General features: G+C 31.0%; 1 protein-coding gene across 3 annotated transcripts in view; it reads right to left on the bottom strand.

Annotated features, from left to right (window-relative positions):
* Nucleotides 1-13,502, bottom strand: part of LOC136084068 (alpha-1,6-mannosylglycoprotein 6-beta-N-acetylglucosaminyltransferase B-like) — a 72,385-nt gene that overhangs the window by 5,510 nt on the left and 53,373 nt on the right. Inside the window, exon 11 of one of the 3 annotated variants that reach the window (XM_065804184.1) lies at nt 9,590-9,724. The exons of the other annotated variants lie outside the window; for them this stretch is intronic. The gene's annotated coding sequence lies outside the window, so the exon portion shown is untranslated. Of the gene's footprint in view, nt 1-9,589; nt 9,725-13,502 lie in introns of those variants that run through there. 3 annotated transcript variants of the gene reach the window in all.

Consider the following 13,502-nt stretch of genomic DNA (forward strand, 5'->3'; position numbering starts at 1 on the left):
TTTACCACATAATAAATATCATATAGTGGTAACTTTGGATTCACAGTGTGCCATATTTTTATCACATTAATTGCTATAATTTTTGCAATGTCATAATCTTTTAAGTCTTGGTTGATGTCTTTAAGGAAATAGCTGTATTGAATAATCTGGCGAATGGTTAGCCGCTCTGCTTTATTTAAAGGTGAAGGCTGACCACCAAATTTTTTAGCAAAACTGCCACGTGTTAAAACAACTTTATGGTTTTTAGGCATTTCATTAAAACATATTATTGTAAATAACATATGTTAAAGCGTTATATAACGATATATAAGTTATATTATACGTTATATAAGTTATATAACGACATTAAAAACAATTATCTATCTAAAAGTTTGTTTATTTATTTTTGAACGAGCGCAAAAATTTCCGCTAATTTTTAAAAGTAACTTTAGGAGAAAGTTTCATAGAAATATATTAAAATTATAAAATTTTTTTATTAAATCATTATTTCCTATATTAATTATAAAAAAAATTAGTTATTTTTATAAAAAAATGTTTTATTTTTAAAACATTATAACTATTTCATTATTAATCTCAAGCATTTGTATTTTGAAATGATTAAAGATATTTTCTCTCAACACTTATAAAAATTTACATTTAAACTTGAATCATATCAATAATATTCACCAAAAATATTCAAATGCTCCAAAAACTATTAAAATTTTTTGAAAAAGCTTTTATAAATGATAATAATATCTTACTAGGCATCTTTCTCAACTAGTCCAAAACTTCAGTTCCAAAATCGACCTGCCCTAATGCGAAAATCTCAAGGGACATTTTTAATTTGATAGCGTATAGAGTACGAAAACAATGATGAGTTCGTATTTTAAAATTTTTTCGAGGAACTAAAAATAATGACATGGGGTCAAGCATAAATGATGTTAGTGTTTTTCTCAATTTTTCGACTCTTCCTCCCCCCTTTGTCAAATTGTCAATTTTTGGCTAACCCCTCGTTATATATGATGCCAGTTTTTGTGTACTCTCCCCTTAAAAAACAATAAAAGTGCTTCAAAATCATTGATTTTTTTTCTGACTAAATTATACATTTATATAATAGTAGATCTCATCTAATTATATTATATAATTGTCAATACCTCATTAAATAATCAACTAAGAAAATAGTATTATATATCTTTAATATAATCTTCCCATGGGTTGTTTAAGTGATCATCGATTGAAACAATAGGTAGTTAATGCTCTCCGCGCTCTAAAAGGATCTCGTATTCTTGAGGTACAATCAAATTTGTTGCGTCAACTTCATTTTCATCTAACCATTCAGCAGTTTCCGAACTCATCTGCAAGGCGATAAATGCCAAAAATTCTGTCTGACGCTTGGCTGCGATACGAACAGGTTGGACCCTTTTGATTAGAGGGAGTGTTATAGCCGAAGAATGGATAGAAGCTTGCTTTTTCAACATAGCTTGAGAGGCAAAGTAGATATTGCACCTTTTACAGATTCTATCAGCTAGGCTAGACTGAATTGATGGACAAAAACGCATCATACGGCAAAATTGGAAATCCTTTGACAGTACGAGGAAGAATACTTTCAATGTTTGATGCGATGAGCATAAAGACAGATGATGGAAACAATTCTTTTGCTCATTCTGAGACATTCACTGCTTTGAGCCCGTCTCTCGTTTGGTTGACAGGGACAGGTGGCGGAAGAAATTTTGCTCTAATTAGAGTAAAGTAAGAGCTTCTAATAGTCCGAAAGCAAGAACGATTTTCACATTTCACAATTTGAGTTAAATATTGACTTGTACGAAGATGATCGTTGTAATAAAAGGCTCCTTGACTCTTGCTCTGATCTGTCTGGATCAATATACTCTGCAATGGTTGGATAACCGTCAATTTTTAGATCAGACCAAATATCAGCCAAAGCCTGTCCAGCAAAACCCAAGTTCTGTTTTCCTAAATTTTCATCTATTGTCCTGCCTAATTTAAAAAGATATGTTGGTTATTATAGGTTGAAAATTATATTAATATTTTTACAAATTAACTTTTGTCAATCTAATTACCTTGAGAATCAAGATGAGTTCCGTAATGTTCGTGCGGTGGAATTGCCCCAGATAATTCTTTACTTAAAGGTGCCATTCGTCGCTCAGCTCAGTTGAATGCACTGCGGCCTGGAGCGTTCGTCATGATAAAAAGAGCGTCAAGGTTATTTTTCAAGAAATGGTGAATCCCGATTTCAATTACTTTCTGGTATCTGAGATTTTCGTCGGGTCCTCCATCGACGCTAAACACAACGATAGGCCTAACCATATTAGTTTGAGGATCTCTGGTAATAGAGTCGAATTCTTTGATATCCAGGAGCCGCTGAAAGTCTAATCCATGTGCAAAGGCAGTCGAGGATGCGTGTTTTCCTGATTGAACAGCAATGTAGGTTGGTCCAGAAAAAGTAACAGCATCTGTTTTTCTGAGACCATCTTTTTTGATCATAATTCCAGCGTATACAGATGGTATAAGCTTGTGTTTAGCAGCCACGACCCAGTCGTGGTCCGGGAGAGTTACCCGGTGCTCCAAACGCATCAACAACGGCGCTTGTTTTTTGACTACTGTGATTCCAATTGGTACTCTAGCCTTGTTGTCTTGGCTAATGAAACACACTTCATCTGGCCCTAAAATAAAACAAACTTCTTCCACAAATTTTATAGTTGAACTGCAAAAGAGTCCGTCAACATGTTTTGAATGAGATTCATTCTGAGGACTGATCAATCTAACAGGGACTGTTTTGACGTGCCTTTTGCCTTCTAATGTTCAGTAACTTCTCGGAAGTAGACGAGTATAGAGGGCGCTCTTGCTGATTGCAAATCCAATTTTGTTCATCTTAGATGCAAATTCGGCGAGAATTTTAATGCTCTAAATAATAAAGAAATATATTTGGATATAACGAACTTTTTTACAGAAAACAGGATTTATTTCGTAAATCATATTTAAATCAAATCTTGAAATTAGTTGTTAACATTTCAAGGATATTTACAATAGTGCAAGTACTAATTAAGAGTAAAATTCTAACAAATACAATATTAACAAACATAGCTAAGCTATCACTACCCGAAAAACCTCTGACATACGTCTTTCATCAGTGGACGAACCATGGAGAGCAATATCCATAATCGCCTTCAAAAGAAGAGGTTGATCTATTTCTAATGACGGTCGACCAGGTTTCTTTCTGATTTTTGGTTTTTCTTAGACTTCTGGATGCTCCAAGGAGATTTCCTCCATTTTAGATTTTTTCAGTTCTTTAGTTTTCTTTTGTTGAGCTTGATCATACTTTTTTTTGGCCAGTTCTTTACATAGATGAGCTAGTATCTTCTTTTTCTTATTCAAATCATTCTCTTCAGCTTCAGCAATGAATCCACTTCTCTTTCTAGTCTTCAGTCCAGCAACTTTACAATTTAAAGCTGCAATCTTAGAATTTAGTCAATCTCGAGCCACTGTTCTTGCATTTTTTTGATTTTTTGTGGTCAACAAACTCAAAGTTAATGCACTTTGTTGATCATCAATAACAGATCGCTCATTGGTGGGCTCTACAAACTGTGAGGAATTCTTGTCAAATTCAAGTAGAGAATACGTAGGGGCAGACTGTTTTGGAGTATTGGCTCAAAATGATAATTGCTTGCTCTTGAACTTCATTGCCTTTTCATTAAATAAATCGATTAAATACATTACTCTTGATTCAAGATCCTTATGCAACAGTTTCTCTTCTTTTAATGAATTCCATATACTATGGACTTCTTTCTGGATATTAGCCTTTTTTTTATCGGGATGAGCATTTCCATACGAGACCATCAATAAGTTAAGTAATGCGATTTATCCATATTTTAATATTGATTTATTAATATTGTTTACATCACAATCAGAATAATAATTTTGCTCATCGTTAGCACAAGCTTTATAAAAGAGTTTCTTCAAGAAATTAGCGTTTCGAATTTTCAATAGACTTTATGTGTTTGCAATGCATCACGCTTTACAATCAACTAGAGAGCAATTGCTCTCTAGTTGATTGTAAATAGTTTCGTATTTGAAATAGCGACAATTTAATTTCAAAAAATGACAAATTTATGAGTTTACTTTTATGAGTTTACTTTGAACCACATTTTATAATCCGCTAGGGAGCGAATAACGATTGTGAATTTTATATACAAAGAGTTAATATTTCTAACATAATTTGATTCGCAGTCAAATGGTAATATATTAATAAAACAGTTGTAATTTTTATTTTACGTTAGTAGTTGCTATTTATTTAATGTCTCTAGGAAACTTATTATACTAATTTATAATATTATAAATAATTTAATAAAATATAACATCAAATTCCCCGCATTTAATATAAATTTCCCCACAAACAAAACATCATTTCTATACCATATAGTAGATGTAAATACCCTTAAAATTTCATTAAAACTAAAAAAATAATCTAAATTGACATCATTTTGGCCTCAACACCCCCTCCCCATTGTCAATATTTACTGACATCATTTATGGATGACCCTTATAACGCGAGTAATATATACGTTTCAATTATGGCATTTTAAGATTAAAAAAACTATTTTTATTTTACTTCGGCATCTAGCGCCCCATCGACATCTGCCGCCCGGGACAAACTGTTCCTTTGGCCCCCCTCCCTCGTCGGCCCTGTTAGACTGGAGGCAGAACAAAGTTAAAATACGTCATTTCTCAAGCAACAGTCTTTGTAGTCACAATTTTTTATTAAACACCGTGTAGTTTTTATAATTAAAAGTTAACCAATCACATTCCACTTTTAACAAAAATTATTTTGATATTATTTCAAAACGTCAAAACCAATTGAAGTATTGCAAATAAAAGATAAAACTTTAAAAAATTTGTAAACAATATTTAGATTTACTTTATTGTTATTTTTTTATAATGTGCTTTTTGAACGACTAATACAAAATTTCTAGATTAGAATTGAATTAATAAATGTCTTGATAAGAATTGGTAGTATTTTTGCCGGATTTACAAAAAAGTATTTTATATCTTTATATTTAGAATAAAGCAATTTGTTTTTAAATCCAGCAAAATTACTTTAACACAAAATAAAATCATAAACAGATATAATAAGTTCCTTGCAGAAAAAACTTTCTTGAAGAACATAACAAATTTATAGCTAAACGGGGAAGCAAAAGATAAGGTTAAACCAAGTAGTAGAGATTGTCTTAAAGTTAATAAAGTTATTCCTCGATATATCGAGGTATTCAAAAAGCGATTACTTTACGTAGATCATGACTTTTATTGTGATTACTACTTGACAGTTGGAACAGTTATTAAAAACTTATCTAGTCAACTTTTAAGGAAGTAATCCATTTTAATTACAGCTTACAAAGGTTACAAATTGCATCTAAATTTTCCTTTTTCAACGCTAAGACGCCATTTTGACTTGCCGCTTGAATAATTAAACAACTAAGACTACTACGATTTTAAACAACTTTCGACTTCGATCTCCCTTTATTCGATTAGACCTCCTTGATACTACTAACATCAAGGAAAATAATTTTCCAGTTTTTACCAGTCTGGACTAAACAAAGATTTTATTATGTCGAAATGTCCTTTAATGAATCTTCGACACTAGAGTATCCAATACCGGTTCAAAAATCAATACCGGTATTCTGGTATTATAAAAATATAATACGGGAATAACGGTAATAAACCCGGTATTAAATATTTAAAATTTTTAAAGCAAAGTAAATAAATTTAAGAATCTCGAAAACTTGGTAGAACCTTAATCTTTTATTCCATGAAATTAACCTCTTAAAAAACAAAGAGTATCCAGAGTTTTGTCGTCCATTCTGCACCTCAACTTGTTTTAAATAATACCGGCAGCAGAAAATGCTTTTTCGGATTTAACGCTAGTTGGCCGAATCGTTAAAAGAAGACCTGTTGGAGATATTTTTCCTTGCACACCTTCATCTTCGAAGAGACTCATTTCAGAGTTTATTTGTTTACAAATACCCTTGAACATGTCTTTTTTCATTGATTGCTCAGAATTTTTTCCTTCGTCAATCTCAACTTTGCTAGGCTCAAAGTGAAGAGTTTTCCGGGTTCGTTCTTCAACAGCAGTGCTTTGATTCCAAAGTCCCTTCTGATTTACAATGCCCAAAAGTGAATTGAGATTACTCGCTTTTGATGCACGTGGAAAGTTAAAACTTAATAAGTTTGAGTTTCTAATACCATCTTCTAGACCTTTATGCAGATAAGAAATTAAATCGGACAACTGCATTCTTCTTGCAATAATACCTTGTTTTAAAACACTCATAAATTCTAGGCTCAATGATGACTTAATTTCACATAGCCTGTCAAACATAAATGTCAATTCTGCATCCGCGGAAATTAAGTTAGCATCTTAGCAACAAAGTGAATCAACGGCTAATTTTACCGGCAAAAGTGCTAAGATAGTAGCTGAAAATGTTTCAAAATCAGTTTCTGTAAAGTTTATATTGAGTTTTAAATCTATATCTGATTTTTGAATGCATGACTTTAATTTGTAAAAACGTTCGAGCTTTGCTGATAGGCTATTCCGTCTAGTTTTGGAATCTGCAATTAAGAAGTATTCTTTACGAAATTTACATAATACTGTAGTACCTAATTTTTTAATGGTGATTTTTTAAGGGAAACAATTTGACAATGTGTTATTTCTGTATCTTGTTCTTGTATATCATAATCCATCAGTAGTCCTTCCTCGTATGTATTTGAAATATTTTCAGAGGCATCATGGTTTTTGTGCTCTTTGGCATCTTAATATGAGTCAAAGTCTATTGATTCATTCGAGCAAAGGTTCTTTCTTCGGTTGTTTCTTTTTTATGCAGAACATCTACAACTGCAAGTTGAATTGCATGGGCCAAACACAACTGCTGAGCAACCGGTAGTTTTACCTACTACCGGTTTAGTTTTACATAGTTTTACCTTTAGTTTTACATAGTTTAGTTTTACATAGTTTTACCTTTACCGGTAGATTTACCTACTTTTTGCATAACTGCTATTCTATCCTAATGACAATCCATACTGATTCAATTTTTCACTTAAGACACATTTTTCTGCAGGTAAACCTCCATTGATTCAGAGAAGTCCTAAATTCCAATACTTTGACTCCGAGTGAAGATTCACGTTTTTGTATTGCCGGTTCCTTAAGGAAGTCCACTCATCAAAAGTAATACTAAAATCTTTTCCATTTAAAAGTAATACTAAAATCTTTTCCATTTAATTTATATATATATATATATTTTTTATTCTTTTTATTTTTATTTTAGATGCCCCAAGAAGTCCTAACGGTCTTGTCACAGAGCACCGCGGAAGTGCATTTAACCAGGAAGTTCACGCCTCCTTCCTTACCGTGACACGAAAATATGTCCAGAGCTCGTTTCGAACCTGGATCTCCCGCTTATAAAGCAAGCGTTCTAACCACTGCGCCACGGCCGCACAATTCTGATATTTCTTTAATTACTAACTGTCGAATAGTTTCGCTATAACTAGTGACCATTTTTTGTATAGTCGGATTTTTTGTATATGGCGGATTTTGGAAGTTTATCACTTAAATTAAATGCTTTTAATGATTTTCGAAGATTATTGGATGTTATGAAAATTCTGAATGGAAGACCATCAAGTGCTGTAATTCTAGATAAGATTGCTGCCAGCGGGTCTTCTGTAGTTTTTTAAAATATTTAGTAGTTTTTGGAGGAGGCGTATCAGATATTGAACTAGATTCACCGAGAGGTTCAATAGCATCTCGATTTCGTAATATTACACCATACTTTGTTTTTAAATGTGTATGAGGGCCGCTTGATGAGCCACCTGCTGTTTTTATAATTTTTTCGTCTTTGAGAAAAAAAAACCAAACAAAACATTTATCTCCGCCTTTTGAATGTTCAATAAACTTTTTAATTTCATTCTCCATCGGCTAATTTAGAATATTATCTTAATTTGTAAATATGTGTCACATGTTTATATCAGTCTCATAATGTTTATATCAGTCACATAATGTGACTGATATAAATATTTAATATTTAAATACAATGAATTTAAATAAGTTTAAACTTAAAAATGTTACTTTTTTAAACTTACCAAAGTTGTTCTTGGTAATTATTTTAAGAAAACTATCAAAGAAATAGGTATGTAAAGATTTTGTAATTTGTAAAAATATGAACTCGTTTTTTACTTTTAGATCCTCGCCGTATAATTAAAAATGTAAAATCAAAAACTCAAGAACTAAAGAATGTTTAACGCGTTGCAGTTAAAGAATGTTTAACGCGTTGCAACGTTCTTGAGTTCTTGATTTTACATTTTTAGTTATACGGCGAGGATCTAAAAGTAAAAAACGAGTTCATATTTTTAAAAGTTACAAAATCTTTATATACCTATTTCTTTGATAGTTTTTTTAAAATAATTACCAAGAACAACTTTGGTAAGTTTAAAAAATTACCATTTTTAAGTTTAAACTTATTTAAATTCATTTCTAAGCAACGCGTTGCTTCAAAGTATACGCACTTACGATTGTTTCAAAAAAAGAATAAAAACAACAACCCGTAATTATAAACCTCCTGGGAATTTAAATGATTTTAAAAATATGACAAATGATAATATGAAGAGTTTTATCAAAGAATTGTTAATGAGTCAGAGTTTGACAATTTTACTTTTATATATTAAGTTTTTACTCTAGCAAAGAGTTTAAACACATGATAGAACATAAAATATTTTTAAAATAAACAACAAATGTTTACAAATTTTCGTATATTTAAAATCTGAAATACTACAATGCGATACGTCTCAAAAATAGTTGCATTTTAATATCTACTTAAGGGGTCGTCCATAAAGTACGTACGCTCGGAGGGGAAGAGGAGGTCTGCAGATGGCGTATATGAGATGGGAGAGCAGTGGGTTGATTATATATGAAAGGAGACTCCAAATTAAAAAAAATCTCATAAAATGTTAGATAAATAGGTTAACAGCGTAGGTACTATTAGGTAGGTGAAGAGTACTCAAAAAACGTATTGCAAAATGCGGGAGGGGGGGGGGGGGATCGACGAAAAAAAAGCGTACGTACTTATGGACAACCCCTAAATGTTGTAATACTTTAATTAAAACTTTCGTTATAAATCAATTTAAAAAAGTACATGAAGTATACAAATATTGCTAAAAATAATAAAAAACCAGCCTTTTAATACCGGTATTCAAAACAAGACAAAATCAACCGAAATCCCGGTTTTCGGTATCCCGGTATACCGGTATTGGATTCCCTATTCGACACAATCACAGAACAGGAAAGTTTCTAACATTATATATATGTACTCTACTAAAAAAATATTATATGCAGCTTCAAAGCATAAGAATTCTTTTTAAAAACTGCTTGCAATATTGTCAGTGATGTCATCTGGATTTGATATTGAATACGAAAAATTTTTTAAATATTCTTTTGAGACTGCAGAGGTGTATACACAGTTTTATTTATAGTATCATATGTTACAGACTTTACACAAAAACTCTGATTCATGGACATCTAGTGGTAAAATTTTTTACCTTACTTCTTGGCATGATGTCCGAGAAAGCCCAAGAAGCAAAAAATAAATATTTAAAAAAATACAGGGAATGCTCCACTAGAAAATTTGACAGAAAAAAACTAATTTGGACGTGTTTTATCGCCTTTTGTGCCATTCAGATCTTTTATTGCCTAAAACCGTAAAACAAAGAGTTCAAAAAAAGCTATTTTACCTACAGATGCAACTGCTCTGTTGAAAGAGCCCAGCATCTTGTGTTCTTTGTGACTTATTAGTGACATCTTTGTAATAAAAGTTTTTGCAAATTAATGTATGTGTATACCAATAAATGTTTAATTAACTAATGCATTATTATTTTAGGTAATACATATAAAAAAAACTTTGAAATATATTTTTAATATACCATTGAAGTTTTTAATCATAGTTTTTTTCGTTTTAATTTGAAATGAGGTTTTGGCTCAAAAGTTCTAACAGCAATTCTAAAATGATTGGAAGTATCTAGAATAGTTTAGGCAAAAAAAAACTTTAAATAATATTCTTGTTGCTAATTTTATAACTTGCCGCGGAACTTTTTTTATAGGGGAAAAAAATAAAACTTTTAAAAATTATGCAATAAAAGTCAAAGTTTTTTTAAAACTAAGATTTTTCTTTGTTATTTAAAACAATTTTCTTTGTTATTTAAAAAGGTCACACAAAAAAAATTGTAGGTCGCCGAAAAAAATTGTTGTAAAGATTTCAGTTTCCTTTTTTCAAGATCTATATGGTGTTTATTGAAATAATGGTTTATAGGTTTAGTTGTCATAATTTTTACGGGGCCAGTTAACACATGGTAATTAGTAAAAGAAATAAAAAGATTTTTAAAATTTATCTATTTTTAATTTGTAACTATGCACAGTGGGTTAAAAGTGCATTTTCTAGCCAAAAAAAAATATTTTAACAATTTTTTTTTCATTACAAACGGTCTATTATATGAATAAAAAATATGCAAAAAAAATATCTTAGTTTTAAAAAAACTTTGACTTTTATTGCATAATTTTTAAAAGTTTTTTTTAAAAATTATGCAATAAAATTAAAAAAAAAACTTTGAAAAATTATGCAATAAAAGTCAATTTTTTAATCCCTATAAAAAAAGTTGCGTGGCAAGTTATAAAATTAGCAACAAGAATGTTATTTAATGTTTTTTTTCAGTGATGAACCAAAATTTTGCTAGCAAACATTCTATCGCGGAATTTTAGTGGACCTATATTGGCATTTTAGGCTGACCACTGTAGTTTTGCTCATCGGTTAATTAGTGGACCATTAGTGGCAGTCGCAAAAAGTGGCTAGCCAATCACTAACCACTATTAACATGTCGGAAAGTTATCAGCTTACCATTTATAGCAGCTAATACTAATGCTCCACAAAGTAACCGATGCGCAAAACCGCTAAAAAATGCCTATATAGGTCCACTGCAAATCTACAAAAACAATCTTTGCTGGGTTAGTTGGGTTACTGGGATACCGCTAAAGGTAGCAAGCCGATAACTTTCTAACATGTGATATGGTGGCTTGCAATTGACTTGCCTCTTTTAACAGCGGTGACTAGTGGCCTACTAAGTAACCGATAAGCAAAGCTACAGTGGTCTGCTCAAAATGTCTATATAGGTGCACTAAAGCTCCACTATAGAATGTTTGCTGGGTAGGCTATAAGTTATAAGTTAATACAAATTTAAATATTATATATTATAATATACCCACAATCTGAAATGTTAAATTGTTTGAGTTTTAACATCTGATTTTGTTAAACAAGTTAATCTATTATCTTAAATTTGCATTGTAATTTTTTGATTCATTTTCTCCATCTGAATTTGGTCAATTTGAGTTTTAATATTTGAGTTTAATCTTACTTGAGTTTTAAAATTTACTGTCCAAAAGATGTCTACTACATGTTTTCAAGAACTAATAGTAGGGGAAAGGCGCCTATGATGGCATAGCGCCTATGATGGCATACCGGTCATATTTCCATTAAAATTGGTTTTGGTAAAAAAATGATTAGACCTACATGACTATACTGACTTTACATTAGTTTTAGTGAAAAAAAGTCCCTTGGGCACAAGTATTGTTTTTATAATCAACAAAAATCGATTTTGGGATGTGCTGTTCTAGTTTTATTTCCTTCATATATTTAAGATTGTGATTTTACTATTAACTGTGCAGAAATGAAATTTTCATGCATTTTATATTCAAGTTTTGTGCATTTAGTGGAATAGTTACTTTAATTTTATCTTTTGAACAAAGCAGACACAGCTTGTTTTAATGAAAATGATGGCTTTTACCCATGATGGCATACTGACGAGTTGGGGGTGTTGAAATATTGACGAGTTGGGAAAACCTTTTTTTTTTATAAGAAAAACTTATTTTTAAGTAAAGTTAAAAGAAAGCGATGCTCCAAAATTTTTTTTTGGTCCAAAAAATACGTAAAACGCAATATATCCTATGCGCATGCGCAAAATTTTATAATGCTGGTGTGTAGCATGAAATTGTAAATTAGGATGGTTTCGAGTAATTTATGGCTTTTCTGAGGGAAGACTCTAAGGTTAAATGAAATCATTAAGTTACCCTCGATCCTAACTAGCCCGATCCTCCCCTATGCCATCATAGGAGCAGTGGTTGCCTATGATGGCATACTTGTGCTTTTTTTTGCAATAAGAATAACTTATAAAAAAAATAAAACTGATGAAAACTCCCAGAGTAATTATTGTTCTAGATGTAACAAGGAATGTATCCATATCAAAACTTTTATTATTGGTCTTCAGGATACTGAATAATGAAGCTTCAAAGTTAAGTATGCCATCATAGGCGCCTTTCCCCTATTTCCGGTAAAAATATTTCTTATGATTGTAGCGTAAGAACATCAAATTCTGGCACTATACTCAAATAGTTTTTTACAGAGTTCATCTTTACGTATTTTTATATCTCTTGGGTGTGTTTAATTAGGTATCGAAGAAGCGTTTTTGCATTGATCTAACAATTTTACTTTTAAACAAAATAAAAACTTATTCATAATAAGAATACTATCATGTCTTCAACGAGTCATTAAAGAAAACCACTAATAAGCTTATCAAAAATACCTAGCATATAAGATTCTGCTAAAATATAACAAATTTAGTGTATCTTTATAAAGTGCGTTTGGTAGATTATTAATACTTGGCCATTTAAACAATAATACTTCAACTGATTAAGAATAATAATACAATGCAGCCCTAATTATAAATTAAAATATCAAGTCTACTGCTTATAAAAGATGCAAAAATACACTTGCTTCATCTTTTCTAATTCAAAAGTATACAGAATATCTAATTAACGGGTGATGCGGAAGTTATCGGACAAATCCTAATTTCGTTATTTGAGCATAATAATTAGTTTTTGTGGTTTTTATGCGTAGACATAAACGTTCTATAAAATATAAACTTTATTATTTGAAACACAATTATTTATAATGAGGTCAAATGCAGCTGAACGAGAATCTTTTCGAAAGCGACTAAAAATGTTTTTTGTAAATAAACCTAATATTAAAAAAAAAAAAAAATCGAAAATCATTTTGAAAAGGAAGGATTTGCTCAAAGTACAATATATGATAACCTAAAAAGACTTGAAACTGTTCAATCGTTTTCTGATAGAAAGCACCCTGGTCGTCCGACATCCAGGACTAGAGAAAAGAAAGCCGAATTATCGAGACTTGTCAACAATCGAAAAGGGGTCAGTCAGAGAAAAATAGGTATTAAATTCGGTGTAAATCAATCGACAATTGATCGTCAGTTAAAAAAAATGAATATTAAATATAGAAAACGTGAAAAAACTCCAAAATACACTATAGAACAACAAATAAAGGCAAAGAAAAGAAGCAGGAAACTAGTTAACCAACTCTATAACACAAAATCGCTTCTAGTCATCGATGACAAAAAATACTTTT

Source organism: Hydra vulgaris, chromosome 08 (genome assembly GCF_038396675.1).
Source record: "Hydra vulgaris chromosome 08, alternate assembly HydraT2T_AEP".
Lineage (NCBI taxonomy): Eukaryota > Metazoa > Cnidaria > Hydrozoa > Anthoathecata > Hydridae > Hydra > Hydra vulgaris.